The sequence below is a fragment of the Triturus cristatus genome, chromosome 1_1, assembly GCF_964204655.1.
Source record: "Triturus cristatus chromosome 1_1, aTriCri1.1, whole genome shotgun sequence".
Classification (NCBI taxonomy): domain Eukaryota; kingdom Metazoa; phylum Chordata; class Amphibia; order Caudata; family Salamandridae; genus Triturus; species Triturus cristatus.
The window spans coordinates 660,578,563-660,599,831 of NC_140579.1; the positions used below are offsets into that span (position 1 = coordinate 660,578,563).

At 43.3% G+C, this 21,269-nt stretch overlaps 1 pseudogene; it reads right to left on the reverse strand.

Annotated features, from left to right (window-relative positions):
* Window positions 1–244: 244 nt before the first annotated feature.
* LOC146870815 (acidic mammalian chitinase-like) overlaps window positions 245–21,269 on the reverse strand; it is an 87,699-nt pseudogene continuing 66,674 nt past the window's right edge.

Consider the following 21,269-nt stretch of genomic DNA (forward strand, 5'->3'; position numbering starts at 1 on the left):
CTGCACAGAAGTATCAATGTCTATGCTTCATAAAACAGTTAAACCCGCATATCTGAGGAGGAATCATTTTTTTACATTGCACAGGGCATATTGGACTCCACGGAGGCTATCTAAATTTGGCTCAGGTGGATTGGTGGCATGTCCTAAGTGTGGCAGTCCAAACGAAGATGACCAACATATGTTCCTGCGTTGCCCGAAGATACAGTTTTTCTGGGAGGCCGTGAGTAATTGCCTGTCGAGTGTTTTAAATCTGCAGATCAAGGTAAGCGTTGAGCTGGTCATATTTGGAAAGCTTGATCTGCAAGGTATAATTAAGAAAGATATTGCAAAGTTGGTATTCTATGCTGTGCTTTTGGACCGCAGAGAGTTATGTAAATTATGGGTCTCTTCAGCCTCCCCAACAGAGGGTAGTTGGATTCAATCGATGACATTTATTACAAAGTTGGATTTTCGGATTGGATGAAAAAGAGATATGAATTTTGGACTCCTTTCTTGTCCTGGTGTGGTTAAAGTTGGGTTACTCAGAAAAAGGTCAGTCCAATAATTAAGCCTTCATCTGCCTCGTCTGGTGAGATTTGTCTTCCTGTGTATGCAGGAGGATAAGGGAGTGGGTTTTCGGTTGTTGGTGGAAGAGGGTCGCCCAGTAAAATCCAATGGCGTCTAGTTTTCTGGGTTTTTTTTCTTTCACGCACACTGTTTCACCCCCTTTTCCAGCAAATGAGGTTTGATAACCCAGGGTGGAATCGTTAGAAGAAGGTAAACAATAAAAAAGATAAACAAAAAGAAAGACAATCAGGCAAGCATAATATATCTCTTCCATCTTTCCTTTGTTTCTCACTTATGGGTGTTAACCCTGTATCTTATCTTGTTTTATCCCCCCAGATTTCTGTGTATTGTTGTGTTGTAGTGTTTCTATTTCTCCTTAATGTTCCTGTTTTATTTATTACTCAGTAATTGGTTTATTTCAAGGTTCGCTTTTTTCTTATTTTTTAGACTATTGATTCTTCTTTGCCCTGTCTCAGGTCTGTTCCTCTTTTCAGGTTAAGCATGGCCTCAATTGTTTCTGGAGGCATTAAGGATCTCTCCTTACTGCAAGCCTCAAGTTCTTCTTCCCCAATTCATTTTTGGTATTGTCATACGTTCATCCCTGAAGCTTCAATCTATTTTTCTCAGTCAGCAATAAGAGAAGGCGTTTGCTTTTAGAGAGGCAGTTTTATAGTACTCAATACATTATAAAACCTTTGTGTAATCACATCTTATTGCTGCTGCCAGTAGTTAGTAATAAAGAAATTTGCATATTATACTCATTTCTTCGTCTTTCGTAAAATCTAAAATTTCCATTTCACGGAAGCTAGGAAAATCCCCAATCTCAAATGGGACCAGTATATTCAGGAAAGTCTGCATATTGATCACTTACCACCAACTGTCAAGAGCCATGCAGTCAGGTGAGAGGGTAGTAGCTGCCCTCTCGTCGGGTGGAACGCCATGAAGCACAGTTATCACAACAATATTAAATTGGCTTTCTGGAGAATGAGATCACCACATGTAGCAAAGCCCAGGCTGACATTATCAAACCAAGGCATATTCTAGAATGTTTAACATAGATGATGAAGGACTAGGTAAATAGAACTGTTATGTTTTCTGCTGTGGATGGACCCTTTGAAGCTTTTAAGGGAAAGCAAACAGGGCATGACCAAAAGTCAGAAAATGGTAGAATGACATAGCTGTACACAACACGCACGGACTATATATATGTATATATTGCTTTTTATAGGACAAAGCTATCCGAAAAGGCAACTGAACTTTATTGAACTGTGGGCCTGTGCTTAACGTGGAGGAAATGAGAACCTGATTACCTCATAATAGGCCAGAATCCCAGCTTCTTGTGTGTAAGATCCAGCTGATCCATCCCCACTGGCTGGAAAGCTGACCGTGCAGTTGGTGGTATGGGTAAGCATGAAGGTACGGCCATACGTGGGGAATCTCATGAGAAGTTTCTTACTGCGGATGGTTGCATTTTTCCAGTAATTCATAGCATACTCCTGTGAACCAAAAATTGGAAATGTGGAATTTGTGTTGGTAGTCAGAGACTCAGCACAGAACTACGAGAGGGCTAAAGAAACAGACTATGAATTGAGTCTTACGCAGTTTAAGTAAACCGAGTCCCCCTGGTCAGTGGACCCTAGTGGTGATCAGCGCTATATAAGAAACCATACATTTACATTTACATTTACATACATAAGGGGCTGTGGTGTGCTGTCATGTTTTCCCAGCCTCCGTGGAAGTTGTACGTCAACACACTGATGAAATCTAAAGATCTAATAGGAAGAAGAAGACACAGAAAACCACAATGATCTCATAGTCTACTTCTTTAATGAACATCTAGAGCTAAACAAATGTGCAGATTTATATGGCACAGAACACTGTGACAAATCTGCCGCACTGTGGAGCCAGTATTCACAAAGAAAAACATTCCTGACCAAACCAACACTTTGTGCTACTTAAGAAGTTAAACCAATTTTAAACGATAGGACCGCTGGAATTATGTGATTGTGCGGCTGTAGTATTAACACTTTCCTTCACTTTTATTGCTGTACCTGTTTCTTTGCAGTCCTTTTAATAGTCCGCTTTAAGCCCTGTGTTCCTTCTATCCACATTCCATTCCCTTTTAGTATGATGTTAATAGAAGGCTGTCATTGTTAGCCTGACCTTCCTCCAGTGCAGTGTTCTCTGCGCAATGGGTCCTGTTATCTCCTCAACTTTAAGGAATAATAACGACAGCTGTTTCCAGCCTTCTTCCTTCTCCGACTCCTATTTCTTCATCGCATTCCCACAATACAATTTGGTACCAGGAGTGGGGCTTGATCTCGCCTTACGGAGCCTGTCACAGCCGCTTGGCCTAGGATAAAGGGATTAAAAGTACTGCCTTCTACTTAAAAGGCCCGCTCTGCTGAATCTTTACACAGGACCCACAGACTTTCACCTTCCAGGTGCGTGCTATAGCGCTCTTTCTACCCTAAAGGCCTCCACCCTCTCCACTGGCCTAAATTGCCATTCTCTTTGAATCCTTGCACGCGCTCTACCCGGCATTGTTTTCCACGCAACCATACCTCATAATCACTGTCTCCTCTCGCACATTCCTTTCGCGCGCCTCGTTTCCATGGCAGCATCCCCGGCATTGTCTAGCCATCTCAGCTCATTCTGAAACTTGCCTACGCCTCTTCGCTCTAAAACTTGCCAAAACAACTTCTCTGGCATTGTCTTGGCTGTGGGAACTCCGCTCCAGCTGTTGCCATAGAGACGCTGTTCCTCGACGTGAGCTCTGCTCCAGCTGCTGCTGCCTTTCAGACGCTTTTATCCTGCATTTCGACATGCTATTCGTCTCCAAAGAAGATCGTCCTTCTTATTGGCTGTGGGAGATCGCTCCAGCCGCCTCTGCGTGCGTTTTGGCTGTGGGAGATCGCTGCAACCTCCTTCATATCCGTTCATTTCAACTTAGTCACTTCCTCAGCCTCCTGAACTTGTCAGACGTCTGCAACCCTCTAGAGCTCTTACGTCTTTTTCTGGCGGCCATCTTACATCTGAACATTACCATTATTTCTGACTTTAATATTATATCTTGCATTAACCTCTTCCTTTTCAGGCATTTAATTATTTATTAATGTATTCAATTTTTTTTTTTTTTTTTATAACATGGCTACATCGGACAATGCAATTCATCCTTCACAATTCTTACAAAAACCTGGAAAAACTGAGATGAAATGGAAAGAGTGGATTCACATTTTTGAAAATTGCTTAATGGGAAACGATCGTTTAGGTTACACTCCTACAAGAAAAAATGCTCAACTCCACAACCATCTAGGCATTGCGACACAGAACATTTTTGATAATTTTCCTCCTCTTTTATCACCCAGTGGTGATTGTGTTTGGAATGTTTATTTTGAAGGTAAAAAAAGGCTTAAAAAACTATTTTCAAAAGAACCTAACGTTATCTCAAAAAGACACCATTTTTTTAAACGCGGGCAAGCTAGCAGTTAATCTGTTGAAGACTATGTAGCTGCTTTGTGGGTTTTTGTCCCAACTTGTGATTTCCAGAATTGTTTTGCTACATCTATTAGAGATCAGTTTATTTTTAATTGTTTTTCAAAGAAAATGCAGGAAGGACTTCTCACTTGCAGGAATCCTTCACTTTCAGAGGCAATTGACATTGGGAAGAGCATTGAACACTGTATTATTTCCACTCAAGCTATGTCCAGGCAAGAAGGATATTCTCCAGTGTCTTATGTCACCGACACTTCTGAAGGTAGTACCATTTCCACCATCAGGACAGGCAGAGATAGGAACAAACGCCTCGTGTGTTACCAATGTGGTTCTAAAACCCACATTGGTAACAAACCCTCCTGTCTTGCCATAGGATTTTTTTTTCCAAATGCAAGAAAATGGGCCATTTTCAGGCAGTTTGTAGATCCCAGCGCACGGGTGATTATGTCAGAATTCATAATCTTGATATACAACCTTTCTCTGACACCTCTAGAGATAATTCCGATGTTCGCGTTTGTACTCAAAGATTTTCTAACATTATTCTCACTATTGAAGAACATTGAAATAGAACGTCCCTTTGGTCAAGCATTTATTGACAGCAAATCTCTTGAGATCATGGCCGACTCAGGAGCCACCATCACCATTTTAGCTGACACCACCTTTTTCTCCTTATGGTCCGGGTCCAGATATTTCTCCCAAAGCTTTTGGTGAGAAAGACATAGATCTTTTGGGGTTTTCTTTACGCTACTTTACAAATTCTTGGTAGAAGCATTGATACAAAGATGTATGTTGCTTTTAAAGGTAGATATTTGGTTGGATGGAAAGACTTAGACAAATTAGGCATCCATTTGAAACCTGCCACAAGAATCCCATTGTTTTAGGAGATGTACCTATTCTCTCCATCAACAATGCTGTCTACTTAAATGTCAAAGATGATGATCTTCTTTCCACTCTTAAATCTACATTTTCTTCTGTCTTTAGTGACAGAATTGGAACCATAAGGGGTTTGAACACATCATTAGATTGAAAAAGAACGAATTACCCATAACTCACAAGGTTAGACCTGTTCCCATTAATGCCAGATCTGAGTTAAAGAATCTTTTAGGGAACTTAACCAAGGAGGGTATAATTGCACAAACTGACTCCTCTGAATGGGTTTCCCCTATTGTTCTAGCTAAGAAGAGGAGTGGTGACCTTCATCTTTGTGTGGACTTGAGGTCTCTAAACCGAAAAATCATTCATTGTAGGGCACTCCCAAGGAACTAGTAACCGAAAATGGCACCCATTTTGTTTCAACATCTATGAAAAAGTTTCATAATGACTGTGACATTAAACATATTCAAGTCACTTTATATAGTCCATCAGCTAATGGGCTAGTAGAGAGATCTAACCGTTTCTTAAAAGAAGGTGTTCAAATGGCTCTTTCTTCTGGTTTGGATGTTAAATTATATCTCAAAGAAAAACTTATTGCCTATCATACATCTCCTCATTCAACAACTGGATCTACTCCCTTTGAGTTGTTGAGAGGTAGAAAGTGTAGATAGAAACTATTACCATATTGGCTAGAACTGCAATCTGGTTTCACTAACAAAGGAGCTACTTCTATTTCTTCTGTGCTTAACAAAGTATCTTTGCAACACAAAAAGATGATGGACAGAATGTTGAACATTGTCAAACATTCAGCCCAACTCACAGATCTGGGTTTAATCCATCGTTATTTTGCTCACCACCCCACCCCAGTTCAGACATAGCCATATGCAGATCAGTCTTGACCCTGTGCCTCATGGGAACAGTCCAGACCAAACTGCCAGGCCATGTCTTCCCTGGACAGGAATCAAGCATCCTAGGACTGGTTTCAGGCTTTCAGCCCTCATCAGCCAGGATAGCTTGACTCCAGTGGCGTAGTGAGCACGGGACCTACATCTGGGCATACCCTTCCAAATTAGGTTGAAAATACAACACAAAAAGATAATGGACGGAATGTTTAACATTGTCAAACATTCACCTCCAGTGGCGTAGTGAGCACGGGACAGTTCGGGCTGGACTGTTCCCATGTGGCACAGGGTCAAGACTGATTTGCATATAGTCAGGTCTAAACTGGGGTGGCATGGTGAGCAAAAGAATGATGGATTTAACCCTGATCTCTTGACTGGGGGTGAATGTTTTGATTTGTTCTGCATTCCGTCTATCAATTGTGTGTCTTTTGCTTTCTCGCCCTAAGTGCGCCAGGTATGCTCAGACGTGAGTCCTGGGCTCACTGTGCCACTGGAATCAAGCTATCCTGGTTGAAGAGGGGTGAAACCCCGAAACCGGTCCTAGGATGCTTGTTTCCGGTCCAGGGAGGACCTGGCTTGGCAGTTCGGGCTGGACTGTTCCCATGAGGCACAGGGTCAAGACTGATTTGCATATAGCCAGGTCTAAACTGGGGTGGCATGGTGAGCAAACCAATGAAGGATTTAACGCAGATCTCTTGACTGGGGGTGAATGTTTTGATTTGTTCTGCATTTCGTCCATCAATTGTGTGTCTTGTGTCTTTTGCTAACAAAGGGGCATATCAGCAACAATAATTATCGCTAAGCGCACTTAGCGCTAGGATAATTATCGCCGGCTAGCGTGGATTCTTATCGCTGAGATAGCGTGCTATCAGCAACGCTTATCTCAAAAGCGATAAAAATCCTCACGCTAACTGCCTAACGTGAGATTATCGCTGGAAACCCAGCGATAATCTCACGCAATGTGGCGTTAGCTTGATGATAGGGCCCCACAAACTTAGCCATGATATCCACCTTCCATAGGATATCATGGCTAAGTCAGTCCTGAAGCAGGCATAAGGAAAGTAGCGATAACAGGGGTTATCGCTACTTTTCTTGCCGCTATGCTTCATAGCGTGGGGCTTGATGATAGGAGAAATGTCGCTTAGCGACATTTCTTCTGTCATGTCAGGTCAGGAATGCCCACTTTGCATCTCATTAGAGATGCAAAGCTGGGCGTTAGGAATCCCTACGCTAACGCAAGTTTTCAAGCGTTAGCGTGAGCTTGCTAATAAGGCGATAAAATTATCGCCGCAAAAGCGGCGATAATTTTATCGCCTCGCCTTGCTGATATGCCCCAAAGTATCTTTGGCACAGTATAAACAAAAACAATATTTTTACAATCTTAAGCATGTTCATGACAAGGATTTTGCTGTAGGTTCATGGGTCCTCATCAAAGATCCCACGAGATTTAGATAAGGAGAGTCCATGTTAACTCTTCCATGCAAAGTTGAGAAAACAGGTCAGAGTGCCATTTTGTTGCAGGGAAGGGGGTGGAGGAACAAAAGCAGACTTGTGCCCATATGTGGTACCATATGATGAAAATGATTCCATTCTTTTTGAGTCTCATGTGAGTCCTCATCTCTCTGTGCCTAATTTTACCAATTCTTCTCATGCCAGTGATTTTAATGTTTCTCAAACTTGAAATGAACTTTCCTCCTCTCTTTAGGTAGGTATTGCCTACAAAAAGGATTTCAAAGTTACCTGCATGTTTTAATGACTTTGTTATGACTTATTTTTTTGTGGGGAGGGAGATGATTTAGTATTCTCACTCTCCTTCACTTTTATTGCTGTACCTGTTTCTTTGTACTCCTTTTAATAGTCTACTTCCCTTTAAGCCCTGTGTTCCTTCTATCCACATTCCATTCCCTTTCAGAATGATGTTAATAGAAGGCTGTCATTGTTAGCCTAACCTTCCTCCAGTGCAGTGCTGTCTGTGCCGTGGGTCCTTTTATCACCTCAACTTAAAGGAATAATAAAGACAGCTGTTTCCAGCCTTCGTCCTGCTCATTCTCCTGTTTCTTCGCCGCATTCCCACACTACAGCTGCCACAGCATTTTTCACATAATTATAGATTTGACACATTTGACACATAATCCATCATCTATTACATAATTTGCAGATTTCAACCAAAATAAATTGATTCTAGCTCAAAAGGTTCAATGGTTACTAAAAACATGGCTACAGGTGTAGCGCAGTAGAAAGCCCTCTGCAAAGGTCAACTGGACACCTTTCTGATGTTCATTACTATATTTGGATGCTAAACTGGTACCACTGAGGTGTAACCAATGCCAAGACAGTGTTAACAAGTGTAAACATTTTAAATTAATGAATATTACAAAATGTGCCTCGTTATGCCCTTTTCTTGCCGCATAATTTACTCAACCCTGCCTTATAGTTTGGCCTTCCCCTACAGCATAATTCCAGTGGCCCTGGTTAGACTACATCTCTGACATATATTTGCATAACTCAAGCTACACAGATTAGTGTCTAATTACACACTTCAGTGATTACCCACCTATGATACTCTAGGTTCCTGACAAAAGATATAGGGGCATATCAGCAACAACTGGCGATAATTATCGCTAAGCGCACTTAGCGCTAGGATAATTATCGCCGGCTAGCATGGATTTTTATCGCTGAGATAGCGTGCTATCAGCAACGCTTATCTCAAAAGCGATAAAAATCCTCACGCTAACTGCCTAACGTGAGATAATCTCATGCAATGTGGCGTTAGCTTGATGATAGGGACTCACAAACTTAGCCATGATATCCACCTTCCATAGGATATCATGGCTAAGTCAGTCCTGAAGCAGGCGTAAGGAAAGTAGCGATAACAGGGGTTATTGCTACTTTTCTTGCCGCTATGCTTCATGGCGTGGGGCTTGATAGGAGAAATGTCGCTTAGCGACATTTCTCCTGTCATGTCAGGTCAGGAACGCCCACTTTGCATCTCATTAGAGATGCAAAGCTGGGCGTTAGGAATTCCTACGCTAACGCAAGTTTTCACGCGTTAGCGTGAGCTTGCTAATTAGGCGATAAAATTATCGCCGCTTTTCGGCCGAAAATGGCCGCAAAAGCGGTGATCATTTTATTGCCTCGCCTTGCTGATATGCCCCATAGTTTCTGGTCCACACTCTGCAACAGAGTTCCAGCATCCTTCATGCCTGCCTTATGTACTGAGGTAGGCATGTTTAAATGGGCACAATGAATAACTACAAACACAACAGTTGATGGACAGAATGCAGAACAATGTCATACATTCACCCAGAGATCTGGGCCTAAATCCATCGTTTTTTTGCTCACCATGCCGTTCCAGTTTGAACCCAGCCAAATGCAAATCAGTCTTGACCCTGTGCCTCATGGGTACAGTTCAGCCCAAATTGCCAAGCCAGGTCCTCCCTGGACTGGAAACAAGCATCCGAGGACCGGTTTCGGGGTTTCACCCCTCTTCAGCCAGGATAGCTTGATTCCTGTGGCATGGAGAGCACGGGACCCACGTCTGGGCATACCCTTCCCACTCAGGGTGACAAATGCGAAAACAACAGTTGATGGACAGAATGCAGAACAATGTCATACATTCACCCCATTACAGAGATCTGGGCCTAAATCCATCGTTTTTTTGCTCACCATGCCGTTCCAGTTTGAACCCAGGCATATGCAAATCAGTCTTGACCCTGTGCCTCATGGGTACAGTCCAGCCCAAACTGCCAAGCCAGGTCCTCCCTGGACTGTAAATAAGCATCCTAGGACCGGTTTCGGGGTTTCACCCCTCTTCAGCCAGGATAGCTTGATTCCAGTGGCATGGAGAGCACGGGACCCACGTCTGGGCATACCCTTCCCACTCAGGGTGAGAAATGCGAAAACAACAGTTGATGGACAGAATGCAGAACAATGTCATACATTCACCCCATTACAGAGATCTGGGCCTAAATCCATTGTTTTTTTGCTCACCATGCCGTTCCAGTTTGAACCCAGCCATATGCGAATCAGTCTTGACCCTGTGCGTCATGGGTACAGTCCAGCCCAAACTGCCAAGCCAGGTCCTCCCTGGACTGGAAACAAGCATCCTAGGACCGGTTTCGGGGTTTCACCCCTCTTCAGCCAGGATAGCTTGATTCCAGTGGCATGGAGAGCACGGGACCCACGTCTGGGCAATACCCTTCCCACTCAGGGTGACAAATGCAAAAACAACAGTTGATGGACAGAATAATGATGGATTAAACCCAGATCATTTGACTGGGGGTGAGTGTTTGATTTGCTCAAACGCTCCGTCCATCATCCCCTCTGGTATCGCTTTGTTCGCCCTAAGTTGGCAGGCTATGCCCAGACGTGGGTTCCTTGCTCACTTTGCCACTGGATTCAAGATAGCCTGTCTGATGAGGGTTATAATCCCGAAACCGGTCCCAGAATGCTTTTTTCCGGTCCAGGGAAGACATGGCTTGGCAGTTCGGCTGGACTGTTCCCATGAGGCACAGGGTCAGACTGATTTGCATATGGCCATGTCTGAACTGGGGTGGTGGTGTGAGCTAAAGAATGATGATGGATTAAACCCAGATCATTTGACTGGGGGTGAGTGTTTGATTTTCTCAAACGCTCCGTCCATCATCCCCTTTGGTATAACAATGAATAACTAACCAGAGGAAGATCACTTCAAGAACGTGTGAAAGCTTGGAAGGCCTCGGGCGAAATCAGTAGTGATCAGTGTATCCGGGCCCCAGCTTTCGTGGTATAATCATGACCTCAAGCTATAACAATATATGCACATAATATATAGTAGCTGCACAAGTTAATATTTAATTCTGAGAAATCGGTATATAACACATTTTTATCACAGAACCCTAAAATATCCTACAGAAAGTTTATCTTGAAAGGTTGTCAACTTAGTTTAATTAGCAGAACCCTCCTACAAGCACCAAAGTGTACTGGCACCACGGGAAGAACGTTCAGGTCTACCCAAATGGTTTCTAAGTCCAGAGCTGGCCATCTGATCCCATCCCATCCCACTCACTGCGACAGCTCGGCTATTTCATAGCCAGCCTTGATGGTGGCCTTCTGGGCAGACAGCTGCGGTGACCATCAGGCGAGGAATTCCGCTCTTTGCAGATTCAAATTGAAAAGCTGCCAGCATTTCCTAGGGGAAACCATTACCATTTAAATTTCGGAGACAGAGGAATGTGTGTATGTAAGTAAGCACTGGGTTTACACTTCCCGCCCCTCTTAAGTTACGTGCAGCGGCAGAACAGTGCCCTAATGTATCTGCATCTAGATGCCGCATCTCAAGGACTCTAACCTGGGTGTAGAGGGCTCAGATGTGTGAGGTATAGGGTGCCGGAGGCGTGCACAGAAGCTGACCAGTTCAAGTATTGTTGATATTGTTTTATATTGGTTATATTGAGTTGTTATTTGTTTTTATATTGAACATGTGTGGGCACGTTTTGATTTTTTTTTTTTTTTACATTGGAAATCTTGTTTTCTTTAAAGTCAAATACTGCTGTAGTTTAAACTGAACTTTCGTTGTTGTTTTTATTAATTTGTCAGTTTTGTTTACACTTTGTTTACGTTGAAATATTTTCATATACAAAATTTTATATAAAAGTTCAACTTTGGGTTTTGGTTATATCGATCCCTTTGTACCATTTATATCAGACATTCAGTTCAGGTTATATTGAATATTTGGTTTCTGACACTGATATGTCACTAAATGTATCACTTGCTTCCATGATACAATTTGCTAGTGGCTAGTGGACACAGAGACACTTGCGATGCATGTCAGGTTCTTACTTGCACCAGGAGCGTGAACCTGTGTTTGTCTTCCGGGGGACTGACCCCTGACCCTGGGTACTGAAAGTGCAGATCAATCTCATCAAATTTGAAGGAACGCAAAGACTGGATCACAGAGTCAATGAAGATGGTCCTGTTCGCTGAACTGGATGCCATTGTGGTAAAACTGGAGAGGGATAAAACTTTGTTATTCCAAGACACAGCAGAGGATCTTTCTCTAATAATGGACTTTATGTGTTAAGGAAGTGCCACTAGCCATCCTACGCACAACCATCTAACTAGCCCCCCCTCGCTTACGCACAGCCACTGAGAAGCATTGCTATCCTTCTTTTAGGATACAATAATTCTCATTCTGAAATCCCACATCTGATATTGTGCCTGCAACAGTATTGACACAAACTCCTGGAATCTCCTGCTCCATGATTAATTTTCATCAGTCTAGTAATTAAAAGATTTGTTTTGCTTCTCCCTCACATCTTTGTCACATTCATGTTCCCCGATAACCTTCATTTTCTGTTACTAGCCATAACACATCTATGAAGTTGCCCTGAGGTACAAGCAGCTCACCTAGTCCTGGTCTTTCAATATGAGTAATTGCAATTTGTTTTGCCTTGAACTCAGGACTACAGGCCCAGAATTCAAGGATAAAACAAGAGATGGGTGAGCTGCCCGCTACTGATGTGATACAAAATGCGATCTTTGCCAAAACAAATAACTCATGCCCCATTTATTCACACTCTTCATGTGAGTTGATTTCCAACCCAAGGGAACTGTTTAAGAGCTCAGCTCTAGGTAGCACAAGTGTACAGTTCTATAATATGTACTGATTTACCTATTATCACACAAGACAATAAGATTTCTGCCTTTAAACCTTGTACTTGGGACAACAGACACCTTCTTGTGGGTTGTATTATACAGTGTATATTCACTTGTCGCTTGAGTACACCTTGCAGTAATTGCTAACATATGTGGTAGGGTTGCTGTATATATTTATTTTGTATTTTCATCTTCTGCATTCTCAATCCTCCTCCATTATCCTCTTCCTCCCCCACCTCCTTCCTGATCAAAATCTTTCTCTCAATTCTTTCTTGAGTAATATCCCCCAATCCCTCATTTCTCTCCTCTATTTATGGTCATGCCTTGCCCTACCTGCCACATGTCTCAACATCCTCCATCCTTTCATTTTCAGTATTAGCTTATTTTGTGCCCCTTGTCACTTCTGTGTTCTCCTACTCCCTCCCCTCTATCCTGCAGAACTATCAACCTCCCCTGTTTTCTGCTCTTATGTTATGTTAAAAAGATTACTAAAGTATACAGCTGCCCCATTAAGTGGCTTCCCAGTGATAATCACAGAGATGACAAAACCAGCAGAAAAGCACCAAAGCACAGAAGAAAAAAACAAATACAGCGTGGGCTGAAAACAGACAGGTCTTTGTTCTGGGCAAAAGATTTTACCTTCTGACTTTAGTCCTTTTAAGTCCCAGTCAACCAATGGAGTTGACGTCTAAAGCCCCCCAAGACCTCAGGTGCGGCACATAGGGACTCACAAGGTGTCAGACAGGTTCAACAGCAGGGTCAACTTCAGGACCCGTTTCCACTGGTCAGCAGGACTCTTGTAGCTTGCTGTGTCCCTGTAGTCTTAACAGGAGGTCAGTCTTATGAGTCCCTGTAGTCTTAACAGGAGGTCAGTCTTATGAGTCCCTGTAGTCTTAACAGGAGGTCAGTCTTATGAGTCCCTGTAGTCTTAACAGGAGGTCAGTCTTATGACCTTAGGAGACAGTTTCGGTCCCCCACACAGGCGCAAGTTCTGCAAATCATCACGAGATAGAATGAGTCTCTGCAATGGGTGCGTCCCCCACCTCCGACGGTCGCAACCAATGACTAGGACAAAGCATGCAATGAGCATACAGTTGCCGTGGCGCACAAGAGAAATGTGGCACAGTCGACGAAGCGGACCATTCTAGATCCCGAAACCGGTGAATTTGCTCTCCACGAACAAGATGCTTATGGAAGCCAAGGGGTTCTGCAGTACAGGAACCCCTTCACCACAGATGCAGGCAACTTCTTGAGCTCTTCACTTGGCACTTTGGTTTTCCAGGCACGATTTTCTAGTTCCAAGCTCACACAGCGCTGTCCAGCTTTCAGCAGGCGATGTGAGCACTTAGAGGGCACCGACCTCTCCGAGATGTCACACGTAGATGGTGTGGGCCCCTCGTATATAGTCTTTGATGTCCCTGAGAACAAACAACCATGCTCCTCCCACCAACTGCCAATATGCCCCTATGTTGATTGCACCAGCATGCAGTCATTTTATAAAGTCCACGGTGCCCTCAACAGGTACCCAGTGCTTTGATTGCTGGTTCAGGAACAAGATTTCACTAATGAAAAGGGAGAACAGACATACCATGGTATGTTTCCTGAACATGACTTGGTTGTCGGTATCCTGAAAAACATTAGATAGTTTCGGAGCTTGCAGTAAGTTTTGGCAACAACACAAATAAGGAATCATCAGAAGAAGGATGTAGGAAGAGCAAATTACACAAACAGGGCTGTATTTCTTGAAGAACAATTGTATGAAGAGTGGACCAGAACAACAAGTAGTGACAGTCACATGCATTTACACGGTATTCATTCAATAGCCAGTGCAGACCCACCTGGTGTGTATGAATTGAACTACTGCAAGGCGCACTTGAAAGCAGTTGTGCAGTGCATTCTTAATAATGTATAAACAGACCAGAGAGAGTAATAAGGAAGGCAGATGTAGATGAAACTGGCATAGTGAAGACAAAATGTGATTATGACTTAAGCAATCATTTTACGACTGCTTGGAAGAAGCAATGTTAGGATTTTTCTTTAAGCTCTTTAACAAGGAAAACATGTGGACATGAGCTGGCTGATCTGAGCTTTGAGCGTAAGGCCAGAACCAAAGTGATTACCATGATTTTTAAATTACCAGTAGGCAAAGGAGTTGGGCATGATAAAAGAATGTCCCCCAGTTGCCTGTTTACTGTGCTTAGGACTACTCCTTAGAGACTGATCCTATTTTTAGTTCAATTTTTTGGGTAATTGTGGCTCATGCATGTGCCAATTACTGAAGGACATTCGAATGAAGTGAAACAAGTAGACAACGTATTCCTGTCTAATCGGACATGGAGCTAGGTTTCATTAGCACAGCATAAAACAGCCCAACTATGGGATTGTATCAGAGTGGCCAAAGTCTTAGCACAACATTTTGGCCCTTAGTAACTCCGCAAAGGCGAAGTCTAAAATTGGAACAAAGTGGTGCAGTGGAGGTGGTCTCAGCCTCAGTCATAACTGAGGTGGGACAATCAAGCACACTGCCCTTAGCAGAGTCAAAAGCAGAAGAGAAATTCAAAACTATGGGTGACACTGCTTGGGCAGAATGACACTAGAGCTGGTTCGAGCAGCATCTGTGTTTTCACTGCAGGATTGCAGCTTTGCAGTAATCATTCTTTGAATCATCTTAGATGTTTTGGAAATAATGACAGTGCCGGGAAGATGGCCATTTTAAAGAGAGTGAGGACAGGACCATCACCAGTTTCCTGGCTTCAGGGACAGCACTGATCTCCAGAGAAAACTATCAACGGTTGATCAGCATTGAGGCGATTGCGGATGCTGCAACTGTAAGAATATTAGCAGAGCCCGGATGCGAGGGAGAACCCTGTGCAAGAAGAAGAAGGAGGAGGATAGACCTACCGTAACTAAGAATAGAGGCTGAACCAGTACTAGAACAAAGGTTGCTCTAATGGACTCAGTAGTTTCAAAAAGGAAATTAGATTGTTTCACAGGATTTTCAGAGCAGGAATTGAAGCATGGTTAGAGTCAGCCGCTGTGAGGTCTTTAACACTTTTAAAGACGCAAAAGTGGAATTGCAAATTTCGTAACACACGTTCCTAAGGAGATCGCTCTTGATTTTTTAATAGCCTTATTCGGGGCCTATAAGCATCAGAAGAGAATTGTTTTTTTATCAATTCTATTCTGCTCCTCTAAAGGCTGATAACGTGTTTGGGAAACAATGGAATTGAGGGTCAACATTACGGACAAGTTGGAGGTGTCACTGTAAATGTCAGCATTGCTCGAAAGTAACAGGACACAGTGGCAAGATCCACTGAAATATGGAACTGTTGACACTTGACCAGGACAGGATTGGAGAGGCGAAAGTGGTGAATGTTACGTTATGTTATGCTGATTTGTTAAGCGCACTTATCACCCACAAGGGTAGGCATTGAGCAGGTGAGTAGGACAAGCTTATACCTGGCTGTGTCTTCGATCTACTGCAGGGTTAGTTGAAAAGTAATATCTTCAGCTTCCTGCGGATTTTAATAAGTGAAGAGGAGGCCCTGATGTGTTTGGGGGAGGTTGTTCCAGATCTTCACAGCCATGTATGAAAATGAACTTTCCTCCAGTTCTCGCTTCGGTGACTTTGCAGGGTGTGTTGCGAGTTTGAGTGATGCTGAACACAGCTGTCTGGTGGGATGGTAGAAGTGTAAGCAGTGGTTGAGGTAGGCAGGTCCTATGTTATGAAGAGCCTTGAATGCCTAGGTGAGAAGTTTTAACTGACTGTGTTTCTGGATGGGGAGCCAATGAAGCTGCCTGAGGTGAAGTGAGATGTAGGAGGTCGAGCATGAGTCTGTTGGTGGCATTCTGAATGGTCCGGAGTCTCTGTATGAGGTGGGTTGAGATTCCGGCATAGAGTGAGTTGCCGTAGTCAACAATTACGAAGAAAAAGCAGCTAGGTTAAACATGAATGCACTGCCGAGACATGTCACTATACAGTAGTGAGGGTATTGCCCACCTCAAATGGCCAGCTGCTTAAAAGACCATGAATTAAACATATATTTATAAATGTATGAGAGGCAACACAAAGCTGGATTCGCTGTGTCAATACAGTATATAGCTGATTGTAGAGTCCACACAAAACTTGTACAGTTCAAGTGTTCTTTATTCCATAATTCGGTATAACCACAGTCACAGCCAACGCGTGTCGCCCAAACATGGGGCTTCTTCAAGGCAGAAAATGTAAAGCGAAGACGCACAATGGTTGTCGCGGAAAGAATGGCATTCTGAATGGTCCGGAGTCTCTGTATGAGGTGGGTTGAGATTCCGGCATAGAGTGAGTTGCCGTAGTCTAGTCTGCTCATAATGAGGGCTTATGTGACAGTGCTTCTGGTTGTCTAGGGAAGCCACTTGAAGATTTTACGCAGCATTTGTACTATGAGGAAACACGAGGAGGTGATGGCATTAATCTGTGATGCCATGGTGAGTTTGTTGAGACCTAGGTTTTTGGCATGATCCGATGGAATAGGTTTGGGCCACCAAGAGGAATTCCAGGGTGAATTCTTGTTCCTGAAGATCAGAACTTTCGTAATGTCTGTCTTGAGCATCAAGCATAGATATTTTATCCAGGTCGCCATGCTGCTCATTCAGTTGTTTTTGATGGTGTTGGAGTCATCCGTCAAGGAAAGGATGAGTTGCGTGTCCTCGGCGTAGCAGATGACATTGAACCCTTGGGCTCTGATGATGTTTGCGAGTGGTGTCGTGTATATGTTGAAGAGAGTTGGCCTGAGTGACGATCCATGTGGGACTAAGCAGATAAGTTTCTTGGGTTCCGATGTGTATGGTTGGAGCCTTACTCTCTGGGTTCCGCTTGTAAGAACTGAGGTTATCTTTTTTAGTGATGGTCATTTTGTTCTTGTGTGATGTATTCTTGAGGCAAATATGTGGTAAGTGATGGTGTCAAAGGCTGCGGAGAGGTTGAGCAGGATGAGTGCTGCAATGTCTTCTATTTTGAGTATGGCCTGGATGTCGTCTGTAGCCATGATGAGGGTTGTTTTGGTGCTGTAGTTGATCCAGAAGCTCGATGGCTTGCTATCCAGTAGTTGGCGAGATTCTATATGGCTGGAGAGTTGCTTGTTGATGGCCTTCTACAGGACCTTGGCTCGGAATGGGAACTGTGCGATGGTAGTTGCTGAGTTCACTTGGGTCGGCTGATGGTTTCTTAAGGAAGGCAATGACTTTTGCGTGCTTACAGTTATCCGGGAAAGTTGAGGTTTCGATCAAGATGTTGACGATGGATGTGAGCACAGGGCTGATCGTAGTTCTTCCTTAGCTCCAGCAGGTAGCCACTCAAAGTGGATGATGCGGTGATCTATCTGTGGAAGTGGTAGGGGGACTTAAAAGAGGCAGAGTCAGGTGAAGGTGGAGGTGTGTGGTGATCTTTGAAGGAGCACAAGGAATTAATAGTTTCAAATGAGCCATGGCAGAGATGGCATTTTCCTGTAGAAGTACAGAACAAAGGTGGCTCTGAGTTCAAGCAGCACTTTGAAAACTCACCTACTAAAGTCTCTCCGAGCAGCGCATGAGCGCTGACTCAGCGAGACATAAAAAATAAATAAAAGCGGGGGTAAAGCCGGGTTCCCATACAAGGAAAAAACAAAACCGCGGCCAACATACAGCTAAAATCTGTATGGCTTGGGTTCTCTTTGTAAGTAAAACGTTTGCGCGTTTTTGTTTGTACAGCCAGATGGTTCTGGGAGTCTGCTCAGAATCTTTTTAGGTTTTCAACCTGAAGATTAGGTCCTTCAAATTCCTCCCTTTACTTAACTAGAGAAAGCCTGTTGACAATACTAGAATATTGCAAGCGTAATGAAACTACATCAAGAGTTAAAGAAATGTGAAAGGAATGTGTGCTTTATTTGAAAGTTGATTTTCATTGTATCTTTGTATTTTACTGTTTAATCCACAGCCCTCTATAATCCTGCTGCCTTTTGGTGATTGATTAGCTGCTAAACATTAACTTGTTATTGATATATTACAGTGAAATTCGAAATAGATGTCAAAAACATGTGATGATGACATTGTTACATCCGAAGGTCGAATCAATAACATCAGCTATTTTGAAGCATTTGTGTTGGGTGAACTTCAAAAGGAGCAAGGTACTGTAATTGGATTTCATAAATCTATACACATAGGACCTCCTTGTTTGTGGTAAGTAAAGTTGATAGACTATAAAAAATATGTACATGAAATCGATTATTCTGTAACCGGCTAAACGTAAACTCTCTTGAAATCATATGATCAGCCAGATGGACCTGGGGGGAAGTGGTGGGATGCAGCGCAATAGATGGAGCTTTACCTGGTCATGTCGAAGCCATCTCCTCCAACCTCCAGGAGGGTGAGCAGCCAGTAGTTCCTGTGGGCCACAAAAATACATCATCAGCAGGCTTCCTCTGGCTGCAGTTATGTACTCACTCCACTTCACTCTGCTGGGATGTATGACATTACAACGCGTGTCAATACAACGCGTGCAGTTACATCGCATGCGTTACAACGCATGCGATGTTACAACGCTATGCCATTACAACGCAAGTCTTTACATCGACTTGCACTAGATGGCGTGCTAACATTAGAAAAGTGTAATTTACTATTCCAACTCCAGTCCACGTAACAGTAGGGAAGGTGTTGGGATAGTAAACTACACTATTTGTAATGTTAGCACGCCATCTAGCGCAAGTCGATGTAAAGACTTGCGTTGTAATGGCATTGCGTTGTAACATCGCATGCGTTGTAACGCATGCGATGTAAAAGCTGCGCGTGGTAAAAACCGCGTTGTAATGGCTGTTCCCCACTCTGCTGTGGTTAGTAGACAACAAGAGCGCATTAGTCGTTAACATCAAGAACACCAACTAGCCTTCTTAAATGTGTGGGAACCCACAGAACTCAACCACACAGCACAGGATTGGGTGACAATGGACATGATATTAGCAAAGCATAATATTGCGCAGCACTGGGGATCCCACCAAACCCCTACCCTGCGCCAGTGGTGCAACGATATGGACAGTGCAATGATTGTGGAGAAATCAGTTTATATACACAGAGACTGTCCCAAAAAATGGACGCGGGTGTGGGGAGGATGGAATACCTACCGTGGAAATATATGTGAACTCCCGCTCGCAGAATCATAGTCAGAAACAAGTGACTGACTATGCAAAAATAAAAGACTGGGTGCGAGATGCATTGTGTACTGACTACCCATGAATTAGAGTCAGCATGAGCCTCTACTGCTGTGATGTGTCCATTAGTGAATTATTATATACGCGACTGAGTCAATTTGTATGTACCATCAAATATTACTGGAATGCATTTACTTTTTCTCTCATTCAAAATACCAATAAAAAATGTAAAAAAAAAAAAAAAAAAGAACACCAACTGTCCTCAAAACAACCATCCTTTAAGACATGCCTCGCAGTGTCTGAGTCCTGCAGCCAGTCAGCTTGCACGGGTTGTACTGTTTTGTTGTGAGGCCAAACCTACAGCCTTTAGTAGGGAGATGATGTGGTTTTCTGTCACTGGAACATACGGTGTTGAGTGCCAGGCCTCATTCAACAATCTGTTGTATTTTGGTGCCTGAATTCAATCAGCTCGGCCAAGACTATAACTACCATAATGCATTCGTTTGAAAAGATAAAGACAAAAGATGAAGACATGAGGGCCACAGTGACAAGGAGGGATATCCCATGGAGCCTTCTATTGCTTCCTTTCACTCAGTGACTTTGCACTGACTGCTATTGCATTATTAAGCATACTTACTCGTCACTGTGTGAAAGATCTTTTTTAACTTACTGTTTCAGTGTCATTATGCCATGAGGTTATGTTCAAACATGTGCCTATATTTGAAAGACCATAAAGCTTCTTCAACAAAGAGTGCCTAGTGTCTAGCTAGGGTGTGGGATTGTGTGCCAGGGTCACATAGTGCACAGACACTTAAGCTTAAGTACAAGGGTTTAGACAAAGATAAAGAGAGAGGGTATGATGGTAAGACGGACTCATGTTTACATGTTTTAATTAGTCACAACAGACAACTCCTCTTGTTTACATCACATTGATTTTATTTCTAATTCATTGCATATGAAATACTTCACATGACTGAGACCTGAAAGTGTGTATCGCCTTCAGTGTCTTACTAGTTGTCTTTTGGTGCTCCTGAAGTAGCATTGCAGAGTCACTTCCTTGAGCACTTGGCTGCTACTCTCCCCTCCACATTGATGTGGATCGTCAAGGACAAAAAACAGAATTTCATGGAAGCAGTTCAGGACTCCTGAATTTAGATGCTGTTTCTGCTTCACATGTAATGCATGGTCTGACCTTTCTCTGGCCAGATTTGATTCATGATAAGCAAGAGTACAGGTATAGCAGGGTGTAGCCATTTTAGCCAAATAGTCTAAATAATTTACATTTCAAACGTCTTTCTTTGGGCACACTTACTACAAAGACTGCGGGTGAGGTCACAGTAGGTTAGATTATGTCCGACTTCCAGAGTTTGACCCGGAGTTGGTGGAAACACAAGCTGGTGAACCCTCACCAAATCCGGCCTGGTGAAAAGCATCGAGGGACTTAGAAAAGGGGACCGGGACCAACCGCAAGAGTCAAGCCGCCCACCTTCAACCGCGAGCTGGCCTGGATCTCTGGTTCATCCTGCTGGAAAGCTCCGGAGGGCTGACTTCCGTAGGTTTTACCAGGAGATCGTCGCAAGGCAATCCGGTGAACCCTCACTGAATCCTGGCTGAGAGTTTCAAGGGACCCCGGGAAGAAAAGCTCCAGAAAAGTTTCTAA